We start from the raw sequence: 25,636 nt of genomic DNA, 5'->3' as shown, positions 1-25,636 counted from the left end.
CTCTCATCACCGAAGACAACAGATCACCATCCCACTCTCCAATCGACTCCTTCACAACACCAGAGCAGCCTTGGTTGGTGGTGTCTTGGGTCAGTGGTAGCCTGGCCAGAGACACTCTTGAGCTTAGTTCTGCCGCAGGCAGACGATTCCCAAAGGTCAGTGGTTACTCAGCAAGTACAACACGTACCCGGATTTCTTCCGTGAGAGTCGGTCTGCAGCAGGGTTTTGGAGCATATACTGTATTCAAACATTATGAATCACCTTGAAGGGAACGATCTATTGATACGTAACGAGCATGCTTTCAGAAAACATCGCTCTTCTGCAACGCAGCTGGCTCTTTATTCGCACGAAGTAATGGCCGCTATCGACAGGGGATCTCAAGTTGATTCCGTATTTCTAGATTTCCGGAAATCTTTTGACACCGTTCCACACAAGCGACTTCTAATCAAGCTGCGGGACTACGGGGTATCGTCTCAGTTGTGCGACTGGATTCGTGAATTCCTGTCAAGAAGGTCGCAGTTCGTAGTAATAGACGGAAAATCATCGAGTAAAACTGAAGTGATATCAGGTGTTCCCCAGAGAAGCGTCCTGGGACCTCTGCTGTTCCTGATCTATATAAATGACCTGGGTGACAATCTGAGCAGTTCTCTTAGGTTGTTCGCAGATGATGCTGTAATTTACCGTCTAGTAAGGTCGTCCGAAGACCAGTATCAGTGGCAAAGCGATTTAGAAACGATTGCTGTATGATGTGGTAGGTGGCAGTTGACGCTAAATTACGAAAGGTGTGAGGTGATCCACTTGAGTTCCAAAAGAAATCCGTTTGAATTCGATTACTCGATAAATAGGACAATTCTCAAGGCTGTCAATTCAACTAATTACCTGGGTGTTAAAATTACGAACAACTTCAGTTGGAAAGACCACATAGATAATACTGTGGGGAAGGCGAGCCAAAGGTTGCGTTTCAGTAGCAGGACACTTAGAACATTCAACAAGTCCACTAAAGAGACAGCTTACACTACACTCGTTCGTCCTCTGTTAGAATATTGCTGTGCGGTGTGGGATCCTTACCAGGTGGGATTGACGGAGGACATCGGAAGGGTGCAAAAAAGAGTAGCTCGCTTTGTATTATCACGTAATAGTGGAGAGAGTATGGCAGATATGATACGCGAGTTGGGATGGAAGCCATTAAAGCAAAGACGTTTTTGGTTTCGGGGGATCTATTTACTAAATTTCAGTCACCAACTTTCTCTTCCGAATGCGAAAATATTTTGTTGAGCCCAACCTACGTAGATGGGAATGATCATCAAAATAAAATAAGAGAAATCAGAGTTCGAACAGAAAGGTTTAGGTGTTCGTTTTTCCCGCACGCTGTTCGGTAGTGGAATGGTAGAGAGATAGTATGATTGTGCTTCGATGAACCCTCTGCTAAGCACTTAAATGTGAATTTCAGAGTAATCATGTAGATGTAGATGTTCGGTCGGCCATGGACGCTCTCACAACGTGCTCATCTTGACGTGTGTACTACGCTAACGTCCAAAAACTGTTGTGCTGGTGCGGTAACGTTCCATAGCCCACTGTTGAAACCAGTGACGTAAGACCGACACATTATGTCCAACACGTGCAGCAGTCCGTCGGCATGTCCAGCCAGCTTCCCGTAGGTCCACAATACGACCCCGTTCAAATGGCTGAAGCTGTTCAATAGAAGCGCGAGGGCTATTAAGAAACTAGCAACGTTTCCGTCCGACGCCGCTTGGCGCGCCGACCGCGTATATTTTGGTATGTGCGTGGTCGGCAGCTCAGCCGGCATCAATCCGTGACGTCGGGAATGTCTCTGCGCGTCTGGTTTTTTCGATATTCCAATTTGAAATGTGGGCTGCAATCGAAAATACCGCCAGTTGTGAGGTGCGGTCTGTGATACGGTTTTTGTTGGCTAAAAACCTAAAACCTATAGAAATTTATCGTGAACTGTGCGAAGTGTAGAGAAACAACGTAATGAGTGAATATTCCGTCCGGAAATTGGTGCATTCGGTTTAACAATGGCCGAACCAACCTTCAGTGGACGCCCGAGAATTGTAACAGACGATCTTGTCGCTAAGTTGATGAAACGATTCTTGAAAACCGTCGCTTCACAGTAACATAGCTTTCGCTTTCTTTTCCACAAGTTTCACAGACTTTGTTGTTTGAAACTGTCAATCAAAGGCTAGGCTTTACGCCTACCACAAACAATGTGATTCATTACTGGATCGATTGTAACCGATGACGAGGCTTGGGCGAAACACGTCAATTGCGAGACAAAATTACAGTCCCCCCAAAACCAAGAAAATGTTTGAAAACCTTGTCAGCAAGGAGGATGATAGCGACAGTGTTTTGGGATAGGCAAGGTGTGCTTCTTATTCATTTTCTCGAACGTGGAGCAACCATAAATTCTGCACGGCACTGTCTAACTTTGCGCAGCCTTAGAAGAGCAGTTCAAAACAAACGCCGAGGAAAATTTTGTTTTTGTTTGACAATGCCCGACCTCATACGGCAAACAACACTAAAGAACTCCTTAATTCATTCAAATGTGAAACTTTCCCTCATCCGCTCTGCAGTCCCGATGTTGCACCACGCGAATTCCACTTGTTTCCCAAGATGAAGAACTGGCTTGCAATGCAACGCTTTGATGACGGCGAGACGGCCGGTGTGACCGAGCGGTTCTAGGCGCTACAGTCTGGAACCGCGCGACCGCTACGATCGCAGCTTCGAATCCTGCCTGGGGCATGGATGTGTGTGATGTCCTTAGGTTGGTTAGGTTTAAGTAGTTCTAAGTTCTAGGGGACTGATGACCTCCGAAGTTAAGTCCCATGTGCTCAGAGCCATTTGAATCATTGTTTGATGACGACGTGGAACTCCAGGCGGGCGTGACTCACTGGCTGAAGTCTCAGGCGGTAGAATCTTCCAACGAAGATATTCAAATCTTGTCCATCACTATCATAAGTGCCTCAATGTGTTTGTTGACTATATGGAAAAGTAGTATGCCAGTCACTCTTTCAGATGGATATAATAAAATGTATTTCTTGTACTTAGTTTTTTTAATGCCAAAAGGTCCCCTCATTTCTGGATAGCCCTCGTACGTACTCGTTGGCGGGGTAAGGTTCTAACCTAGAATGAATGTTATAAGCACGTTTCGCCTCCAAACTCTCCAGAATTACGGCCTAGAGAGTCAAAACAGAGGGAGCTCTTACAGACCTGAGTGTCATCTGATCGACGATGACCTTGACAAATGAATAACTAACACTACAACCTCTCAGTATCCACATATTACATCGGTGTCCAAAATTAAAGCAACAAAATGCTATTTCCCCGTCCTGTGTCTAATTCATGATATAATTTATTTATTTAACCTGATCAGATTAAGGCCATCAGGCCCTCTCTAACATCGGACCAGTGTTCCACACATGCAGCATTTCACACATCAGAGTTACATCATGACCATAGTTTAAATGAGAATATTAGCTTACTCTAGTGACAATATGAATAAAGAGTAGTGACTAAGACCTAATAAAGTAAATGCGGCAGTATTTTTACAACAGGTGCAATACATACAGATTATGATAAAATCAATAATAATAACAGTAAAACAAATGTAATGATAAACATGACTAAGACCTAATAAATTAAATGCTGGCAGTATTTTTACAGCAGGTGCTATACATACAGATTATGATAAAAGCAATAATAAGCAATAATGATAACAGTAAAAAAAATCAAATAATAATGACAAACATGAGAAAGATTGGCAATAGTAATGAAGGTTTGTGCAGATGTGTGTAAAGTAGATGTTTACTAGTTTAGCGTGTTTTGGGGAATGGAGATTTAAGGAGGGGGAAAGAGGGAAGTAATGATGTGAAGTGCATTCATGTACAGAGGAAGGCATTACTGTTGCTTAAGCAGATACGTCATTAACTGTTTTTTTGAAGCTGGACATGCTTTTAAGTTCTGTAACATAACGAGGGAGGTTATTCCATAGTCGGGTTCCCGCTACTGTAAAGGACTTCGAGAAGGTGACTGAGCGATGCAGTGGAACGGAGAGGATTTTATTATAATGGGAACGTGTGTTTCTGTCACGTTGTTCCGACATGAGCGTTAGGGACGAGGAGAGATATGAGGGACAGTTTACATTTATAAGGCAGTAGATGAGACAGAGTGTATGGAAATCTCTGCGTTTGTCTGCATGCAGCCAGGACAATTTTGCTTATGCTGGTGAAATGTGATCAAAAAGTCGAACGTCACAAATATAGCGGACGCAGGCATTCATGACCAGTTCTAGACGTCGGGAATCATACAGACTGTCAACAGATGTCGTTACGATCAAGCCCTGCATGGAAGACGGAATTCAGATCAACAGATAACAACGCCAGCAATGGCGTTAGGGCACATATTAAGCGGTGAAGTGTTTGCAGGGTAGTGCCACATCCACAATCGCTCTGTACACAGTCGCACACGGTGAAACGTCCCCTTTGTAAAATTTATACAAGACTGTGCTTAAACTGACACACAATATGTTTAGCGCAACGCAATGTGACTTCCAAAAATCCCTACGAAAGAATGGCCCTGACTAACATTAACCTATACGTTTCACAAATCACTTACCTCACAAAAATCTTCGTTACTCAAGCTACTGCAATACAGCGAGCGCCACTACTGCCAGCTAAATAAAAGATTCAAACTACTGATAGGGACAGTTAGCAAATGAAAGATTTTAATAGAGAACAAACGATGTATTTACCTTAATAGTCAAAATATATATGGTAGTTCATGACTTTCAGTGTTACAAATTAGAAAACTCCGTCATCTCTCTCCCCACGTCCACCACTGCTGGCGGCTCACCTCCAACTGCGCAACGCTACGCGCTGTTAGCATCCAGCTGCCGCTGCCCAACACTACAATGGCAGACAACAATGCAAACCAGCCACAGACTGCACACGGCACAGCCAGTGATTTTTATACAGAGCGCTACGTGGCGGCGGCGTTACCAATAAAAAAACCTAAACAGCCTACTTACAACGGTGCAGTATGGTGCGGAGAAGACTCCTACAGACTCTGTGCTGTGGAGCCTCGTAGTAAGAATGGAAGCAGGGGAGTCGGAAACTGATGTGGGCTGATAGCTAAATGTTAATCGCCCTGTTGTTTCTAATATGAGGCGATAGTTTATAGAGATCCAAACTGTATCCCGTAGACCAGGACAGGGTATGTCACGTGTGACATCAGAAAGAATGGACCGTTATTTGGTTATAAGGGCACGACGGTACCGCCTTACTACTGCAATACAGCTGGCATCTGATCTCGCAGCATTCCCAGGACGTGTTGTATTGAGGCAAACGGTGTACAGAAGGCTTGAGCAGAGCGGCTTTTACTGTTGGCGGCCTGCTGTCTGTTTACCTCTGCCGTGTCTGCACAGAAGGGAACTTCTAGAGCGGAACCGTCAACATGCCACCTGACGGTCGAACTGAGGGCCGATGTTCTTTTCACAGATGAGGCCCGATTTGGCCTAGAGAGTGATTTTCGACGGATTCGCATCTGGAGGGCACGTGGAACACGATTTTGGGATTCAAACATTGTGGAAAGAGACTGATATCGAGGAGGATCCCTAATGGTGTGGGACGAACACTTTTTCAAGAAACTGTACAGGTGAAACAGCAAGATTTAACTGCTGTCAGGTGGCCTGAGGTCTTGCGATCTCATGCGAATTTGTTTCGAGTAGCTGTGGGACCAGACTTCGTAGTGATGGACGATAATGCTCGACCTCATAGAGCACAGGTGGTTGATTTTTTTTTAAGTAAGATATTGCACGCATGGCGTGGCCTGTTCGCTCTTCCGACCAGAATCCCACTGAGCATGTCTGGGAGTCACTAGGTAGAGGGGTTGCATCACGTCAGTATCGATCAACCACTGTCCAAGACTTGTAAGCAGCTCTGCAGGAAGAATGGGCGTTATTGGCTCAACATGAAATTGATAACATCATTCACATCATATTCCGTCGTTGTCAGGTCTGTATTGATTTAGAGGAGGTTGTGCGTCTAGGTCCGTTAAGTTGGAAAAGAGGGAAGAACATTTTTGTCCACTGTTATTCACGTTGCAGTTGGCTACGTTCTGTATTCTTTACATTGTTTCTACTTTACTTCACCTCTTTACACTGTTTTGTCTCAAAATAAACGCAATCTTCCAAAATGTCCTTTTGTTGCTTTAATTTTGGTCACCAGTGTTGTCCGCGAACACAGTATCTGAGGGTGCTGCATTGTTTTTCGGCAATATACACTATTGGCCATTAAAATTGCTACACCATGAAGAAATGCAGATGATAACCGGGTATTCATTCGACAAACATATTATACTAGAACTGACATGTGATTACATTTTTACGCAATTTGGGTGCATAGATCCTGAGAAATCAGTACCCAGAACAACCACCTCTTGCCGTAATAACGGCCTTGATACACCTGGGCATTAAGTCAAACAGAGCTTGGATGCCGTGTACAGGTACAGCTGCCCATGCAGCTTCGACACGATACCACAGATCATCACGAGTAGTGACTGGCGTATTGTGACGAGCCAGTTGCTCGCCCACCATTGACAAGACGTTTTCAATTGGTAAGAGATCTGGAGAATGTGCTGGCCAGGGCAGTAGTCGAATATTTTCTGTATCCAGAAAGGCCCGTACAGGACCAGCAACATGCAGTCCTGTATTATCCTGCTGAAATGTAGGTTTTCGCAGGGATCGAATGAAGGGTAGAGCCACCGGTCGTAACACATCTGGAATGTTCAAATGGTTCAAATGGCTCTGAGCACTATGGGACTTAACTTCAGAGGTCATCAGTCCCCTAGAACGTAGAACTACTTAAACCTAACTAACCTAAGGACATCACACATATCCATGCCCGAGGCAGGATTCGAACCTGCGACTGTAGCAGTCGCGCGGTTCCTGACTGAAGCGCCTAGAACCGCCTGGCCACCCCGGACGGCCATCTGAAATGTAGCGTCCACTGTTCAAAGTGCCGTCAATGCGGACAAGAGGTGATCCAGTCGTGTAACCAATGGCACCCCATACCATCACGCCGGGCGATACGTCAGTATGGCGATGACGAATACACGCTTCCAATGTGCGTTCACCGCGATGTCGCCAAACACGGATGTGACCATCATGATGCTCTAAACAGACTTGGATTAATCCGAAAAAATGACGTTTTGCTATCTGTGTACCCAGGTTTGTCGTTGAGTACACCATCGCAGGCGCTCCTGTCTGTAATGGAGCATCAAAGGTAACCGCAGCCATGGTCTCCAAGCTGATAGTCCATGCTGCTGGAAACGTCGTCGAACTGTTCGTGCAGATGGTTATCATCTTGCAAACGTCCCCATCTGTCGACTCAGGGATCGAGACGTGGCTGCACATTCCGTTACAGCCATGCGGATAAGATGCCTGTCATCTCGATTGCTAGTGATACGAGGCCGTTGGGACCCAGCACGGCGTTCCGTATTACCCTCCTGAACCCACCGATTCCATATTCTGCTAACAGTCTTTGGATCTCGACGAACGCGAGCAGCAATGTCCCGATACGATAAACCGCAATAGCGATAGGCTACAATCCGACCTTTATCAAAGTCGGAAACGTGATGGTACGCATTTCTCCTCCTTACACGAGGCATCACAACAACGTTTCACCAGGCAACGCCGGTCAACTGCTGTTTGTGTATGAGAAACCGGTTGGAAACTTTCCTTATGTCAGCACGTTGTAGGTGTCGCCAACCTTGTGTGAATGCTCTGAAAAGCTAATCATTTGCATACCATAGCATCTTCTCCCTGTCCATTAAATTTTGCGTTTGGAGCACGTCATCTTCGTGGTGTAGCAATTTTAATGGCCGGTAGTGTATAAACGATCTGACGGATAGTGTGAATAGCAATCGGGGATTATTTGCTGATGACGCTGTAGTGCACGAAATAGCGTCGAAAAGACTTTAGGAGCATACAGGGTGAATCTGACGAAATGTGTATTAGTATTTGCTGTGACGCAAGGCAGATTGCTGCAAATGTGGGCCGGCCGCGGTGATCTCGCGGTTCTAGGCGCGCAGTCCGGAACCGTGCGACTGCTACGGTCGCAGGTTCAAATCCTGCCTCGGGCATGGATGTGTGTGATGTCCTTAGGTTAGTTAGGTTTAAGTAGTTCTAAGTTCTAGGGGACTAATGACCACAGCAGTTGAGTCCCATAGTGCTCAGAGCCATTTGAACCTTTTTATTTTTATTTATTTATTTATTTATTTTTTTTTTTTGCAAATGTGGAAAAATTTAAGTCAGTGAAGATAAGTGGGAAAAAGTATAAGTGGCGTGCTCCAACAACCGAGAAAAGCTCGAGGAAGGATTTACTAATCCACCTACTCGAATTCTGCAACTTGTTTTTGTGGTAAGTGAGCGAATTTTCTACCAGGATAGGTGCATAGTCTACGTACCTTCTAACTGGCGACAGCGGCGAGCACGGTAGTGTCGAATTTAGCACCGAGAAAACAAATTACAGACATGTTCCTTTTTACATGTAGGATAGTGAAGATGTGGAAAGGTGTAAGAGATACGTGGAGCGAAAGCGGACAGACACTCCTACGTACTTTTAAAAAACTTCACGTTCAGATATCATAGCAAAGTGACATCTACCAATGAACGGGGTTGGAAATGTTCGAACAAAAAGTACTTTAATGTAAAAATATTAGAATAGGAAGTAATGACGTTTTGTCCAGGTGCGTGACAATTCACACTCTTGATTCACCTTCAGTATGAGAAATAGGCAGGAAATCGGCAACAAATACAAGAAAAAGGTAGGGAAAGCATGTGTGAAAAAGGAAAGTGGCTTTCTAAATTTCTTGAAACATGAAGTAAGAGCTGCGTTTTGTGATGTAATGAGCATCGTGTCAGAAGATCGTTTACTGTCACTGTCCGTTATTCTCATCACAGAAGATTATGTAGATGAGGAAAACGCATGACGACCTGTCTGTTGACTTTCGTCTCGGGACCTTCGGCCGACGTTTGTTTAATGCAATTTGTGACGTTTCGCCAATACAAGTGGCTCCATGATGATAGATTCACCCTCTGTTGCTGGTGGCAGAGGGTGAATCTTTGACAATGCTGACCGCTCGTGCTGGAGAAACATCAGAAAAAAAATAGAAAGTGGCCTATGAACCCGAGACGAAAGCTAATACGCAGGACACCGAGTAGCCATGAAATCCCCGACAACTAGGGAAATGCATCTTTCTGTCCTCGTATTTGGGCAGACGAGTTTTCTGTGCTTTGGATAACGATCAACGGATTCGAGAGTCTTCATTCTCGTTTTAACTATTTGTTTGCATCCGATAAACGTAAAAGCTACCATTTTTAGTGATTTAAGAAGAATACAGGCTCTTAAAACTGCCTAATAGTGTCGGGTCTGATCGTGTACTAAACTCTGATAAGAAAGCCAAAGAGGGTCAAGACAGCAAAACTGAGCGATGGAAAAAAGGTGAAGTCGTCACATTGTAAAACAATGATCTTCCACAGAATCGCCACTTGTCGGTACACAAACGTGTACAGTTGCCCAAGGCTTCTAACAAGAAAGAGACGCTTGGTAATTAATAATCAATAGACCTAATTACTGATTCTGGACCCTTTGCTAATGAGCAGCGCAGTAATTTTAGAAATGTTAATATTATTTTGACTTTCCTTAAATCTCAGCTTCAAGTTTTTGTTGTTGTTGTAGGTTCTTCAGTCCTGGGACTGGTTTGATGGAGCTCTGCACGCTACTCTATCATGTGCAAGCTTCTTCATCTCTGAGTAACTACTGCAACCCACCAGCATTTGAACGTACTTACCGCACTCGCCTCTTGGTCTCTGTCAGGTTTTATCCCCCACACTTTCCTCCAACACTACGTTGACGGTTCCTTGATGTCTCAGAATGTGACCTGTCAATTAACACTAAAATTGTTTTTTATCTCCAGTTTTGTTCAGTTCCTCCTCATTGATTATATGATCCTCCCATCTAATCTATAGCATTCTTCTGTAGCATCACATTTCAGAAGCTTATATTCTCTTTTTTTTTATATTCGATGTTAGTTTCTCTTCTTCTGAAACGCTTTTTTTTGCCATTGCCTGTCTACGTTTTATAAACTCTCTACTGTAGCCGTAATCAGTTATTTTAATTCCCAAACGACAAAATTGATCTACCGATTTTAATGTATCATTTGCTAATCCAATTCCCTCAGCATCGTCTGACTTAGACTACATTCCATTATCATTGTTTTGCTTTTGTTAATGTTAACCTTATATCCTTCTTTCAAGACACTGCCCATTCCGTCCTACGGCACTTCCATATCCTTTCCTGCCACTGACACAATTACATTGTCACCGGAAAACTCCAATGTTTTTATTTCTTCTCCCTGAAGGTCTATTACTTTCCCAATTGTCTCTCTGCTTTTCTTCACAACTTGCTAAATGTACAGATTTAATAACATCGGGTTAGGCTATGGCCCAATCTTACTCTCTTCTCAGCCAGTGTTTCAAATTTCATGCCCCACGATGCTTCTAACTGGCGGCTGGTTTCCGCACACGCTGTAAATAACCTTTCGTTCCCTAAATTTCTCCACTCTTCTGTAAATAATTTGTATCATTATTTTGCAAACATGACTTATTAAACTGATAGTTCGATAATATTCGAACGTATCAGCATCTGCTTTGTTTAGAATTGGAATTATTAGTTTCTTATTGACGTCTGAGATTATTTCCGCTGCCACATAAATTTTCCACACCAGGTGGAGTAGTAAAATCACGGCTGGATTTCCGAAGAGTGTCAGCAATTCTGACGGAATGCCGTCTACTTCAGAAGCCTTTTTCGACTTAGGTGTTTCAGTGCACTGCCAACTTCTTTTATCAGTATTTTATCTCCTATGTCATCATCTAGTTCCTCTTCCCTTTCTATAATAATCCTTTCAAGTTCACTTCCCTTCTAAATCGCAAATTGACTCCTTAATAAACTCTGGCTTTTTATGGCCTCGGAGTTACTGCACTTCACTGAATTTCTGACCATACAAAATGGGTAGATATGGCACCACTTTTCTTTGGCGTGCGTGCCTGCATCGCGCCTCAGATGAACACAGACTGGGTCAGCCATGTGGTAAGATGTGGTAAGACATGACCGCAACCACACCCCCTGTCACCTCAGTTGCGATCTCATACCTTTCAGTACGCTCTAGGATGGCAGGAATTACTTATACATTTTCTTCCAACCACCATGCTAATGCTGCTTGGTTTAAACAACTTATGGGTTTTTTCAATTGATGAAGCATACAGCCAGTCGGTTGCATAAAGTTTATTATAATAAGCTTTGACCAGGTTTCAGTACCACTAAGGGTATCTTCCTCAGAAAGAATAAAGTCACATACCTAACATTACGTTAAAATTATAAACATACGCTCAAATTAAATAGCAGATGTCATACATTGAGTCCTTTTGGAAAAACAGGCAGAATTATTCCACAGGTACGTGGGACTTCATTCCTTCTCGAGTAGGTACCCATAGCGGTATTGAAACTTGGTCTAAGCTTATTACGGCAAACTTTATGAAACCGATTGGCTGTTTGCATCATTTATTGAAAGTTTATTTACAGTTTCTGCCCTTAGCCATGTATAAAACTGTTAGAAGAAGCTTTTGGCAATACAGTTGATCTCTGGTTAAGATCTCTGTCAGAGTACTCTGCGTTTATACGTATTGCTAAACGGCAGTGAAGGCTACTCTCGGCTCATGTTGTGACTTTGTATTACCAGAACTGATTTCATAGTTAACCCTCAACCAACTTTTATATTCCACCTGTAAACCCTATTCACATCTGCCAGACTTCTAATTAGCAGCAAACAGGTGCTTTCCGCCGCTGGGCTGAGCGGAAAGTTAATTTAAATGCTAGCGGCGTGTAAACTAGGGCAAGCACTTCACTGACGGCCATCTGTGGGAGATACAAGATTGCACTTATTGCTTTCGTACCAAAGCTTAAATGTTAACGTTAGCTTAAGGATATCTTCTGAAAAAAGTACTTTTAATTGAATATTATAATGTATTATATCATTAATACCTTGTCCTTAAACGCTTTTTCATCATCCTTCTTTTAGTTAAAATATTTACATAATAGTTTATCTTCATTTAATTTTTCTTCATAGCTATGTAATACTACTCTGTAGCTTAACATTGTTAGACTCATACGATATGGCTTACTGACATATTGCGGGTAGTGGGTAAGAGCGAATGTCGAGGCTGCTGCTAGTTACAGAGTTCGCATACTGGGACTAATAGCGGTTTTGGGCAGGTTGCGTAGAACAGTCGACGGAAAACGATTAAGTCCCACATCAAGCATTCTCGACGTGTACAGCCAGGTCGCAATTTGTGGCAACACTTTCGCCCCATTAATGCCCCTGTTCCATGGTAGCGTCAAGATACTGACAACATAGGAAATTAATAGCAGTTTAACATTATACTCGGAAGTATAAAGTATCAACAGCTGTCGTAAAAGACGTGGTGACCAGCTCAGCAGTCGATGCTTCGCTTGCATAGACTATATTGCGCGTAAAGATTTTTGTTTTTGTTTTTCTTTAATAGAATTTTCATGTTGTTCACAAATTGCAACACGTTCTAAACTATTCACGCAAATTAAGGTTATAGAATCATGGTCTTTTTCGAATGCCGATCTGAACAAAAATCGATTCTGTTAGCTGAAATCAGAAGTTGTTGTTAATCGTAGCTTTTGAGTTCTTGTGGTGATATTTCCTTAGAAGCTTTCATCCCTACTTCACTCCCTTAAGGGTTAAATTTCCAGAAACACAGAAACATATATTTTTTATTTCTAACCAAGAAGTAAAATACCAACTTTCACAGACATAGTTTAAAAACTGCTTTAGTAGTTCTGTAAAAATGATTTAATTAAAAAAAACTTTCACCCAATATTATACCTCCCTTCGTGGTTGACTTTCCAAAAATGCTGAAGCACGTATTATTATTTTTATGAGTGAGGAGTCAAAATACCAATTTTCGTAGCTCTGCGTTCAAAATTGTTTAATAGCGACCTATTTTCGAAAAACGTTTCATCCCCTATTTCACCTCTTTAGGAGTGGAATTCGAACACTCCCTTCTTAAACGATGCCTGCAGCATAAGATCAATATCCTGGCCAGATTTCAAACTCCTGTCGTTAGCGGTTTGGACTGGGCGATGTAGAGTCAATAAGAACATTGCCTAATACAGTATATATGTATAGAGACTGGCTTAGCGCCTGCTATTTGCTCGCGTAAACTATACGGTTGCACAGATTTTTATTTATGAAGATTCTCGAAAGAACAGATTCCATTAATGATGGTGCAGCTTCTCTAGAATAAATGGTAACTAATTGAAACCCTCAGCTGCCGATAGGTGTTGTTGATTAGCTCAATGGGGACAGCTGAAAATGTGTGCCCCGACCGGAACTCGAACCCGGGACCTCCTGCTTACATGGCAGACGCTCTATCCATCTGAGCCACCGAGGACATAGATGAATAGCGCGACTGCAGGGAATTATCCCTTGCACGCTTCCCGTGAGACCCACATTCCCAACCGTCCACAATATACATACGTAACGTTCCTAATAGATATTTGCCTAAACACTCATTACTCGAACACACTAAGGTGACGATTCCCGTAAGAGTTCGGGCAACCTGTGCGCATTCGCACTGACGACGGTCAATGGGCGGGTAGCCATTTTAACTAATTCGCACATACGAAGGTCAATGGCCGGGTAGCCATTTTAACTATATATGAAGATAGTAACTGTTCCCGAAAGAACAGATACCATTGATGACCGTGCAGCTTCACTAGAATAAATGATAATTAACTGAAACCCTCAGCTGCCGATAGGTGTTATTGATATACCTCAATGGGGACAGCTGAAAATGTCTGCCTCGACAGGACTCGAACCCGGGATCTCCTGCTCACATGGAAGACGCTCTATCCATTTGAGCCACCGAGGACACAGATGAAACGCGCGGCTGCAAGGACTTATCCCTTGCACGCTTCCGGTGAGATCCACATTCCCATTTTGTTTATTTTTTTTTTAATCGAAATTTTATGTTGTTCTCAAACCGTAGAGTATTCCTAACTTTTCACTCTAAATGAGGCCATAGAAGCATGATCATCTCTGAATGCACTTCGCGCCAAAAAGAAATTCTATTAGCTGAAGGCGGAGGTCTTCATTCATCCTGCTTATTGAGTTCTTGTGGTGATATATCTATAGAAACTTTCATTCCCTTATACATATTTCCTTAGAAGACAAATACCAATTTTCATACATTTAGATTTAAAAATGTTCTGATACAAGGAGATATTTTCAAAAAATGTTTCATGCCGTATGTCACCATGTAGGGATTAAATTTAAAAAAAAATATACCACTGAAACACATATATTTATTTAAATTGAAGGTAATGGTGGAGGGGGGGGGGGGCGGGGCGGAGGGAGAAAGGAAAATAAAGAGAACGGACTATTGATGTCGGCAGCATCTGGACTTTATCAGCGGCGACGAGTGAAAATGTGTGTCGGATCGGATTTCGAAGCTGCGATCTCCTGCTTACTAGGCACTTGCATTTACCTCTACGTCAACCGGATACGTGCTCACAGCAATTTTGGGAACTATCTCGGAACGCATCTAGGACGACCCATGTTCCCACCTAGCGCCACCAATTCGCAGTGCCGAGATAGTCTGCACAGTTGACAGTTGTGTTAAACACTGTGTCTTAGTGGCGCAGTGATTAGGTCAGCCGGCCGCTATAGCCGAGCGGTTTCAGGCGCTTCAGTCTGGAACCGCGCGACCACCACGGTCGCAGGTTCGAATCCTGCCACGGGCATGGATGTGTATGATGTCCTTAGGTTAGTTAGGTTTAAGTAGTTCTAAGGTCTAGGGGACTCATGACCTCAGATTTAAGTCCCATAGTGCTCAGAGCCATTTGAACGATTTGGTTAGCTCAACTGCCTAGTAAACACGAGATTTCGGCTTCGAATCCCCGTCTGAAACACAGTTTTACTTATTCCGATTAAAGTCCCGATACCGATACAGCTGATATCAATAGTCCCTTCCTTCCCCCCCCCCTCCCCGCAATCGCTTTTACCTTCAATTTACATAATATATAACACACCTACCAATTCCGTGTGGTGTCTCTTCGTTCGGACATGTGCGAAAGAACTGATACCACGCATTCGTATATTCTTCTGGTTCCTATCCGTACCGGATGTTGGCACCATCTTGGCAGTGCTTTTCTGTTACTTGCAGCTCTAAATAGCCCTGTAGATGTTTTAGAGGTCCACGTTCTGATGTCCTTAAGCCAACGCTTCTCTTCCATGGTATTTTTCCTTGCAGGATGGTCTGGAGGAGATGGTATCTGTTGTTGTCCCGCATGATGCTGTGTCCCAAGTACTGGATCTTTCCTGCTTTCCAGGTGTCCAGTACTTCTTTCTTCATTCTTCGTAGAACCTCGACATTTGTGACATGCGCTGGCCACGGTATTCTTAACATTCTCCTGTACAGTCACATCTCAAAAGTCTCCAGTCGCTTGCCCAACAATTCTGTCAGAGTCCATATTTCAACACCACAGAAGAGGGTGGAAAATACGTAGCAGCTTAGAAGTCTGTTCTTCGTCGTCATTGCTATACCATGATGCTTGAAAAGGTTACTCATCTTATTGAAGACAGCCCTGGCTTTTCCAATTCGAGTTCTCACCTCATCAGAAACATACCACTGCTCATTTATTGTAGTGCCAAGGTACGTGTATTTATGTACTAGTTATTCGTATAACATATTTTTTAAATTTCTGCCCGAAAAATAAAATACCAGTTTCCGTAGATGTTGCGTTAACGGCCCTTTAGTAGTATTTTTATAATGATATTTTTTTTAAATACTTTCACCCGCTGTTCTACCCCTTAGCGGATGAATTTTCAAAAAGTGCTAAAGCACGTATTTTTTATTTTTGACCGAGAAATCAAATACCAATTTTCGTAGTACTTGCTTCAGAATTTCTTTAATAGCGACATTTTTCAAAATTCTTTCATCTCCAGCTTCACCCCCTTAGGTGTGGAATTTCGGACAATCCCTTCTTAAACAATGCCTACAGGATAAGACCAACAATCTCCCAAAATTTCATGTTTCTGCCCGTCGTTGTTTGGGGTGGGCGATGATTGGACAGGACATTTCCTTTTATACCTGGAGATTTTATCGGCAACGCTAGAAGCGATCTTAAGAAGGTGTTCGCGTCGCTGTGCCACAAGCTCACGGTCAAAGTGCCTTTTCGTCACTCACTGAACTGGAGTTCGCTTCCGCCGTATGATCAGTACTGTATTCTTGTATGTCCCCATCGCTGTATGTGCCATGACTTTCCTGTGATAGCGTCTCTGCAATGGTGCGTAATATTTATTGTCTTTAAGAGAACTATTTTACTACTAACTAATCCAACTGTATCAAAAAGCTCGCAAAATGTTAAAGAAAATCTATCAAAGTTATTTTAACGACATTCGTTTTACAGGACTGAGAGAATATTGTTATGTTGAGAAATAAGTGATTTTAGACCAGACTTCTAGCACATATTTGTCTTTTATGAAGATCGTATTTCAAATTAACAGAGGCTGACTAACAGATAATAATTCAGTTCTTTGCAACGAATAAACTAGTAACGACATACTTTTTATCAAATTACGCGCCAGAATGTAAGCGCCAAACTCAAGAACAATACTTTTTTCCTTTTATTTGGGAATATTAAAATTCGCTATCACTCTCCACTTCGAAAACAACCAGTTCCAAATCACGTTGCCAAAGAGAGTTGAACACTTTTCATAGAAACAGCAGGCAGAATGGGAAAGCAGATGAAGCAGAAAAAAAACATTAAGCTGGAACAGTATTTATTAAAATTCTGTTGGACGTGTATAATGATCCGAAAGAGATTAAGCAGTTTCGTAATAGCAAGACCTTCCAACTGACAAGACAAATGTTGAATATGATTTTCCAACGAAAAATGTGGTATTTTCAAGGAAAATAGAACTCAATAATGTCAGTGGTCCGCCGGTATCAAACTGCAGACACCAGAAGACGGAGGGCATTCCTGTTTACGTTACTATAATTAGAATTTAATTTGTGAAAATGGCTAATTATATTCTGTTTTACATTGTTTTCGATTAATCCAAAATATACTGTTGTTGCTGAAAATAATTTTGAATGCGGAAGAAAGGCACCTGTTATCGGAGAGTTCGCTAACGTGATACAGCTGGATTCTAGCGAAAGTAAGCGTTCACCCCCCTTGGGAGGTATTACAAATTAGTTCTCACAGCGCTTCAGGTGTATAGCAGTGACAAAAAGGCCATTACAGCGATGGATATTGTTCAGATTCCTTTATTGTAGAAGCGTAGAATTTCAAGTTTTTGGAGTGTGGGTGCTTGCAGGGATTTAATACCTGAAGTTGAGTAGGTGTTGCAGCAATATTCATATGACTATATATTTCACAAAGTTCTCTTTTACTCGCTATAACGAATTGTCCTTCAAACCGAGCAGCGTAACTATGACGCCTTGGTCTCCAGTGTAAAATAGCTTATTCCTAAAATGCCATGGATATCCTAATACGCGAAATGGTCGTATATTAGTAAATGATGTATCATATTAGGGTATCTTCATCTTGCCACTCTAGTAGCTGGATTAAAAATCGTACTTCTAAGTGGTCTGATAATTTTGTAAACTTTGTGAATTCACCTGGTGATGATCATGTTGCGATAATGCTTGATGGGCATCATATCACATTTGTGTGAAAGGGAAACCAACAGAAAACCGTTTCCGCAACATCTGTTTACCGCCCTACCACACGCATAAAATATAGCCTCTTGTGTGAAATTCATGGGGCCATTTAAAACACATTATTCCCAAGAAACGGCAACCTGTGTGGGCAAATAACTCAGGTCAATTAGCAACCTCATTTTTTATTGCAAGGTTATTTGGAGGGACCTACTTGAGGGCAGTAACAATGGAAAATGCTGGAAATGTCCTCTGGAAAACGGGATTCTTCCCGTGTGACAGGAATTTAATTAGACACAATGACTCTGTAGTACAGCAGGACTTCAAGACGCAGAGAACAAAGTAAAAAAGAGTCCAACTGGTATCTGGCCAGAGCTCAAAATCATTAAGCCACATCAGAAGCATCTGATCTAGTAAGGTCAGCACGTTCTGATTCGGTTAAGTAGCTAACATCGTCTCCATACAGGGAACGTTTAAATCACTCCAGAGAGATGAAAGTTGTAGTGGAATCAAAGGAGACAGAAGGAAATTTTTGTTCGTGAAAAAGAAAGAGAGAAAAATATAGGAAACAATCTTCCACTCATTCATAGTCGCATACAAATTCAGTTGTGGACAATGCTTCAGATGTGCAATTAGTAGAAGAAGACATTGAATGGGTATTCTGCGGTGGTGGTTTTTCTGAAGATTTACAGACAAATGGGCACAGTGCATGGAATGCTATTTATGGTCTTCCAAAGAATGGTAACTTGCAATATAGTGTTTATATGCCCTGACTGCACTTCTTTTGCACAATAAACGTAGAAAATGTTGAAGAGTCAATAAGGAAAAGATTATTATTATTATTATTTGTTTTACCTGTTCTTATACTGGCCGATGTTAAGTGTTTTCCCTGACTGCCTCATATTAGGACACCATTTCTATTTCCATTCAGGTTAACTTGTTTGGGATTTTCCCAAATTTACGTGTATTAAATGTTAAGTAGCACGACTAAAACAAATAAAATGTAAAGTGCAATAATTTCACATAGGTTCCCAATTAACAAACGTAAAATTGTATCAAATGTTGTAATACTAAGCGGAGTAACATGAGACGAAGAAAGCTTCACATCAGGGGTAAGGCTGGTATGTGCTACACACGCCGTTGGCCTCAACCACCTGCCTCATCCGACGAGGCACTGAAGCGGTCAACCTCTGGAAGTATATCTGATAGTACCCGAGACTCTCCCATGTATCCAACACTACGGCCTGAGGGGGCCGGTATCGGCCAGTGTAAGTTCACGTGACGCTTCATTTTGGCCCTTTTCAATGAAATTCAAGTCAGGCGCTCGAACAGTCCAGTCGATCAGGTCGACGTCAGCTTGTTGCTAAAAGCGTTACTGAACGATTCGACTAGTGTGAACCTATTAGTTGTCAAGCTGGAACTGGATCACTTCATTGGAACGGTACACTGAAATCATTATGCTGGACGAGTACCAACGCTATCTCTCGAGGTCAGCAAATCCTGAGGCAGCATGGTAGTATGATTGTTTGTCACGTACACGTCTGTGGCGCAGCGCATTAGTTATCGAGTTAGATATATCTCAGCTATATTCGTGTTAGACTTGCAACATAATCAGCAAACAATACAATGTAAAAAAATAGTGTCGACGTGACGTGACCCGTACTTACTTTCGGGAAATAGGGATCATCAAGCGTTGCCACCTGGCAACAACGAAACTATTCGGCTCTGCTCTTATTCGCGTACACTGATCGGCCAGAACATTATGATCACCGACCTACAATACTGTCGATATAAAGCTATCCAGGTGATAGCATTGGCCGGCCGGAGTGGCCGTGCTGTTCTAGGCGCAACAGTGTGGAACCGAACGACCGCTACGGTCGCAGGTTCGAATCCTACCTCGGGCATGTGTGTGTGTGATGTCCTTAGGTTAGTTAGGTTTAATTACTTCTAAGTTCTAGGCGACTGATGACCTCAGAAGTTAAGTCGCATAGTGCTCAGAGCCATTTTTGATGGCATTGTCACCTGGCGAGGAATGACGGTTAGTCAGACACACGCTCGGTGAATGTAGTATCACTGAGTGTGTCGTCCGTGTGTAGAATGGGGAAGGCGCGCGATCCCACCGAGGGCAGATTGCGATGGCCCGCGGGCTCGACATGGGAATTTCCGAAACTGCACGACTTGTCGGGTGTTCGAGGAGTGCTGTGGTGAGTGTCTTCAGTATGTGGTGAGACGAGGTGAAACCGTGTCCAGTTGTTGTGGGGTGGGGCGACTATCCGTCATTACAGATGTCGGACGTCGTAGGCTGGATAGACTGGTAAAACAGGACAGGCGGCGAACTGTGGCAGAACTAACACCAGACATTACTGCTGAGTACACATTTCACAGAACAGTCCTAACGATGGCCTCCACAGCCGACGACCTATGCATGTGCCAATATTAACACTATGACATCGGCAAGTACGCTTGAAATGGCACGTGACCATCGGTACTGGACGTTGGCGCAGTGGTAGAGCGAGATGCATCCCGATACCTTGTTCATTATGCCGATGGGAGGGCGCCAATCCGTCTTCTTGACACATCTACTGCGGCACGGAGACAAGCTGACGGCGGCTCCATGATGCTCTGGGGAACATACACGAGTGCATCCATGGGTCCATTAGAGTTCGTACAAGGCACCATGACGTCGAAGGAGTGTTGCAGACTTGTTACAGACCACTTACACCCCTTCATGACGATTATGTTTCCAGGCGTTAGTGACATTTCTCAGCAAGATAATGCGCCATGTCACATGGCGAGGAATGTGATGGAGTGATTCGAGGAACACAGTGGCGAGTTTCAATTGATGTGCTGGCCCCCCAACTTAGATATGAATCCGATTGAACACAATTGAAATGTGACTGACCGTGGCGTCAGAGCTCATCGCCCCCCTCCCCGGAATTTATGACTTGTGTGTCCAGATGTCGTGCGAAGTCCCTCCAACGACCCACCAAGGCCTCATTGCTTTCATGCCATGACGCATCGCTGCTGTTATCCTTGCCAAACTTGGACATATTGGCTACTAGGTAGGTGGTCATGATATTCTGGCTGATCAGTTGTAAGGTGGCTACAATTTCGCACCTTACAAGCACTCATCTACATACTTTGCCGTGATTTACAACCGGAATTAGGTATCATTTGATAGGTTGTACATCGTATGTATGAATATTTAAAGAAGACTAACACTGTCACGTATACCTTGTAAATAGTTGTTAACGCTTATTGCATGAAAGGCGATGGAGTGTCTTTATTATCAAAACTGCGTAATGGAGGATTGCCTATACTAGTAGAGGTTGGAAGGCCAGTGGAAATGAACCGGCAGGCGTAACTCAGGCCCTGGGTGGAAAAGCCCGTACAGGTGTGTTGGTCCTGCTTAACACAGGAAGTAGCCCAAGACGACGGTCAGGGCACCAGAGCGCTGAAGAACAATAGAGTGGCAGCTGGCCGGTTTTGTAGCGGGGACGGAAGGACAACTGGAAACTCTGAAAATCTTGCACGCAGCAGAGACGAAGAAGCGTACCATTGTATGAATTTCTAATTAACTGGAATAGGTATTTCCTCGCAAACTTTCCGCGCTGGACGACAAAAGACTAGAATATGGTTCGTTGGCGTTCGGAAGAATCTGTAGAGAGGGAGTATATTCCGTGGTTTGGAGAGTATGATTCGCCTTCTGCAGTTACGAGGGAGGGGAGCGGAGCTTTGCTGGAAAGCCAGCGGTGGAGAGAAAGAGGTCTTCCATTTTGAGCGCCCATGTTTGACAGTCGCTTTGTATCAGCTTTCGTTGGTACAGACAGACTTGCTGTCTTTGCTCTCAGGAGATTTTATTGTTAGAACGGTTAGGCACTGTACTGATGCGAACTTACACGACTCTGGACTTCACCTCTGGCAGGGAGTCGTCATAGAGTACGCAGCGTTCAGTGATTGAGAGCACTTCCTCTGTCTATACTCACATAGAGACATTATCTGAATTCCGTCCTTGTGGCTGGGAGCTAGCATTGCTTGTATGTAGAACACAGGGAGGAGAAGATAGTATTAGATTATACTAGTCAGAGGACCACCTTTTGCAGTCCTAGTGTTTGAAAGAGTTTTTTATCTTGTGGCTGGAGTGTTTCCATCGTCGCAGACGTGTACGAGAACCATGACTCCGACGCACCGGACGCGGTACATACGGTGATATTCCTAATTGGTTTGGCTTATTAGTGCTATAAAGCTAAACAGCTGTGATATCGTAAGTTTTATTTCCACTGAGGTTGCACACCAATGTAGATCATATTTGAAAGTATTGTCTTCTAGTGTTTGGTACGCAGATGATGTCAGTCATTTCGTGTTATTTATATTAGATAGCGTAGCTATAAAAAGGGGCAGATTTAGGGAGCTGATCGGTAATATTACTTAGGAAATTCACTTGTGTCTATTTATTTCCACTGGATATTGATTTATAAACATTTGTAATATATAAAAGGGGTATTAAAGTACAGTAAATGTATAAGCAGAATCAACGTTTATCATTTTGTAGTTACTAGTTCCCGTAGTCATTCATTTATGCAATTTATATGTTAAAGAGCAAGAAGAAGGATCACCACTAAGAGATCCTAAGATCTGCTTCAGAGGGTAGACAGACAGGGCCAAACCTTCATTTTCGCGCTTAGTATTTTCCGTTGCGTACATCCATTTTCACACCCGCCTGGAGAAGCATCTTGGACAGTGTATTCAAGACAGAAACATCACGGCATTTCAAACAGATAAAAGTTAAATGTTGCAGTGTATACATAAACGAGTATGCAGTACTTATACGTAATTGCAGAAAATCAGAAGAAAAATCGTTAGAAAAAGACGGGAACAAATAAACTGCTAATAGTGTGTTACATGTGGCGCTGCCGCCGTTGCCGGTGTGTGCTGCCGTCCCACTGGTGCGAACTGTACACAACCGAAGACATGCGAGCTTATCAACACATGCGGACAGTTTAGTTTTGTCGACTGTGCGTGTGCTCTGCCTGAGGAATGGAAGAACTAGCGTTTTCCGCTTCCTACAGCAGCCTTTCCGGTTTGCGATTAGTAACAACAGATGACCTTTCAAGGTGCTCTACAGGCAAAAATTGCAGGGAGAGGTATCATGGCATATAGGAGGACAAGAGACCAGCCTGCTTTCTCATGTTGCTTCTGCTCATTGATCACATTATGAACCCGAGCCAAGGTCGCAAGTGTAACGTGTGCGATTTGTGTTGCTACATCCTGCTGATGATATCCATGCAGTTGTTCATCTTCTGTCACCTGATTCGCAAGTGAATTAAACAGAGTACCCAGTCACGAAACGCTGAAACACATTTAGCACATGCTGAATTTTTGGCACTATGTAACACGTAAGTCATACAAGGAAATGCGCATATATGTTAGTAATTCTCGCAATATATATATATATATATATATATATATATATATATATATATATATATATAGAGAGAGAGAGAGAGAGAGAGAGAGAGAGAGAGAGAGAGAGCAGTATGAAAATCTACGCCTACATCTACATCTATATTCTCCAAGCCACCTTACGATGTGTGGTGGAGGGCACTTTATATACCACTGTCATTTCCTTCTTTTCTACAAATTGCGTTTTCTGTATAGGCTTGTAAACAGTATCCTCGGCCTGAATTGAGCTTTGGACGGTTTAAAGTCCAGGTAACAAGATGTGCATATAAAATCTTTTTGAGTCTAAATAACTCGCTCCTAAACGATATGTTTGTCTAACGACGTAATCTTTAATCTATACAACTGCTAAATGCTTCATTTCCAATGTCTGATTTCTATGTTTTCTTATTCCTTTTAGCAGTGATGATGGTTATACTGTCTGAAATCTATCTGGATAAAATATGGACTGATACGCGACTGTTCGCTGTGTTATTCCCTAATTATAATTATTTTACAGCCGCTGAGCACAGCGATTCTTAATGAAACCCAACCTTAATATATATAAACTGGGGTCGCCTGGCTAACGCCCGTCTGAATGCACAGGTTGTGTACGTCTGACAGGACGGATAACACTCAGATACATACACTTCTGCCTTTCTACATATAGAGAAAGCTTTTGAGATGTTGTTTCTTGAAATTATGAATGTAGCAGGGTAAAATACATGGAGTAAAAACCTGTACAGAAACCACAATAGAAGGAATGAAAGGGAAGAAGTAGTGGAAAGTAGTGGAAAGTTGAGTAAGAAAGCGTTGTAGCCTCTCTCCGGTGTTATTCGATCTATAAACTGAGGAAGCCGTAAAGATATACAAGCAGAAATTTGGAAAGGGATTTAAAGTTCAGGGGGAAATAGATAAAGAATTTTAGGTTTGCCGATGACATTATAATTCTGTCAAAGACGGCAAAGGACTTACAGAAGCAAGTGAATGCAATGGATATTTTCATTCCATTTTGGAAATTGTTATGGACTTCAGTATTGCGAGATCCACCGTGTGAAGAGTGTAGCGAGAATACCAAGTTTCAGGCACTACCTCTCTCTACAAAGAGTTGCCGATGATATTCACTTGACGAACGAGTGCAACGGCGTTGACATAGAATTTTCAGTGCTAATGGAGAAGTAACGCTGAGTGAAAAATTGGAGAAATCAATGCGGGAAGTATGACGAACGTATCCATTAGGACAGTGGAGTAAAATTTGGAAGTAATGGACTGTGGAAGTAGACGATCGACGCGAGTGCCTTGCACAACGCTATTTCGTCTGCAGCGCCTCTCCTGGACTCGTGACAATATTGGTTGGAGCCTGGAGTACTGGAAAACGTGGCCTGGTCAGACGAGTGCCATTTCAGTCGGAAGGAGCTGATGGTGGGGTCCGAGTTTGATGTATACCACACGAAGCCATGGACCCAAAATATCAATAAGGCACTGTGCAAGCTGGTGGTGGCTCCATAATGGTGTGGGCTGTGTTTATATGGAACAGAATGGGTTCTGTGGTCCAACTAAGCCGGTCATTGACTGGAACTGGTTATGTTCAGCTACTTGGAGGCCACCGCAGCCATTCATGACTTCTCGTTTCCAAACAGTGATGGATTTGTCACCGGGCCACAGTCGTTCGGGATTGTTCTGAAGAAAATTCTGGACAATTCGAGCTAATTATTTGGCCATCCATATCGTCCGACACGAATCCCACCGAACATTTATTGGACATAATCGAGAAGCCAGTTCGTGCACAAAATCCTGCAACGGTAACACTTTCGCAAATTATGGACGGCTGTAGAGGCAGCATGCACTTCCAGCGGCTTGTGGATTCCTTGCCACGTCGAGTTGCTTTACTATGTCTGGAAAAATGAGGTCCTATACGATATTGGGAGCTATCCAGTGACTCTTATCACGTCAACCTATAATCGCTGTGAGCATGGGAACATATAAAACGTCATTTTCAATAACCCAGGATCATCACGGTCGTGTTCTTCAGTTCGAATACTGGTCTCCATGCTAGTCTATCTTCTGCAAGCTTCAGCATAACTAAGCATCCTGCGTCAACTTGAACATGCTTACAGTGTTTAAACCTTGGTCCCCATCTACAGTTACCACCCTTCCCGGTCTACCCTTTCACCCCCTCCCTTCATACATGAATTTCCTGCTGCTGAGAAACTGACGGACCTTTGATGAACCTTTGATGACTCATGATGTGTCCTTTCTTATAGTCAAGTTTTGTCATAAATTTCTTTTCTCCCCAGTTAGATTCAGTACCTCCTCATTGATTTTTCGGCCTACCCATCAAACTCCCATACATAAACAAATTCTTTCAAG

General features: G+C 43.0%; 1 protein-coding gene and 1 non-coding gene across 3 annotated transcripts in view; both read right to left on the bottom strand.

Annotated features, from left to right (window-relative positions):
• Nucleotides 1-25,636, bottom strand: part of LOC126353759 (transmembrane ascorbate-dependent reductase CYB561) — an 898,705-nt gene that overhangs the window by 372,094 nt on the left and 500,975 nt on the right. The window lies entirely within an intron of this gene.
• Nucleotides 13,482-13,555, bottom strand: Trnat-ugu (transfer RNA threonine (anticodon UGU)). Its single transcript has one exon. It is a non-coding gene; the product is annotated as a tRNA-Thr (tRNA).

This window comes from Schistocerca gregaria, chromosome 3, assembly GCF_023897955.1.
Source record: "Schistocerca gregaria isolate iqSchGreg1 chromosome 3, iqSchGreg1.2, whole genome shotgun sequence".
In the NCBI taxonomy this organism is placed as follows: domain Eukaryota; kingdom Metazoa; phylum Arthropoda; class Insecta; order Orthoptera; family Acrididae; genus Schistocerca; species Schistocerca gregaria.
This window is presented reverse-complemented; position numbering and strand designations above follow the sequence as displayed.